Source organism: Hylaeus anthracinus, unplaced genomic scaffold (genome assembly GCF_026225885.1).
Source record: "Hylaeus anthracinus isolate JK02 unplaced genomic scaffold, UHH_iyHylAnth1.0_haploid 4, whole genome shotgun sequence".
NCBI classification, from domain to species: domain Eukaryota; kingdom Metazoa; phylum Arthropoda; class Insecta; order Hymenoptera; family Colletidae; genus Hylaeus; species Hylaeus anthracinus.
In genome coordinates this window covers 13,606,813-13,607,842 of record NW_026535289.1, presented here as the reverse complement: position 1 = coordinate 13,607,842, position 1,030 = coordinate 13,606,813, and positions in this window count along the sequence as shown.

Genomic DNA, 1,030 nt, shown 5'->3' with positions numbered 1-1,030 from the left:
GTTTCCATTACTTTTCGGTACCCCGGGTGTATTAAAATATTCTACAATTGCACCTTATTTCCACGATAAATTTTCCTAACGTTATTTCCTAACCTTTCGTAACCTACATTCATAACCTTTACTTCGTAACTTAACAAGAAGAGAATTGTAAAAGCTTCGAATGCTCCTGTCGATGCTATTCCCATCAAGTAATTTGGTTAACAATACTACCATTGGACCGTGTCTACTCCTGTTCGATCATGTCCGCGATGGATGTAATCGCGTGTTGTCACGCCCGCGCTGCTGTATTTTCATTCATGGCAACGGAATTTGAACGAGCACCTCTTCCATTCACACGCGTCTATTGTATTCAGTCCTTATCTACCGTTTACGCCGGGACGCTAGTTCCACCTGTACCTCCGAGAAAAGAACCACCGACAGAGATGCAATTTTACGCGAATAGTAGATGACTAACACGATTACGCATGCAATGGTTTATTTTCAACGTTTATTTCCTGAGCTGGTAGAATAAATGTTATTGTTCGTCCGTCGTTAACCCTGGTATCGCACTGTAATTTAAATGTTTAAATTTCCTCAATCAATGATCAATCAAAAATTTCTTTATCTTTCATTCGTTAATCGAGAGTTCGCCTCGAGATTGATCTTCGTCCACGTTCACGAATAGAAAAATACTACGATCGTCCGTGACCGTAACTAATAGCAATAAAGTTTATCGGGCTTTCGCGATGTAAACTTAATGACTATAATTGATTAGGATTATCAAACACAGTTGCGCGAGCTGTGTTAGTCATATTTTCTAATCGACTTTAGTTTTTTTAGTTTTTTTTTTTTTTTCAGATTTCTTAATACCTCTCGTACCCAACGATAAAAGGAGCGAAATGAGAACACGAAACATAGGGTGCGCGATTGGTCGGGTAGGTAAAGCGTTCGACCGTGGGTCCGAGGATCGCGGGTTCAAATCTCCAGTGACCTCATATCTATTTTTCGTTCAAACTTCTACGATATAAATAACCAGAATTATTCCGAAGAT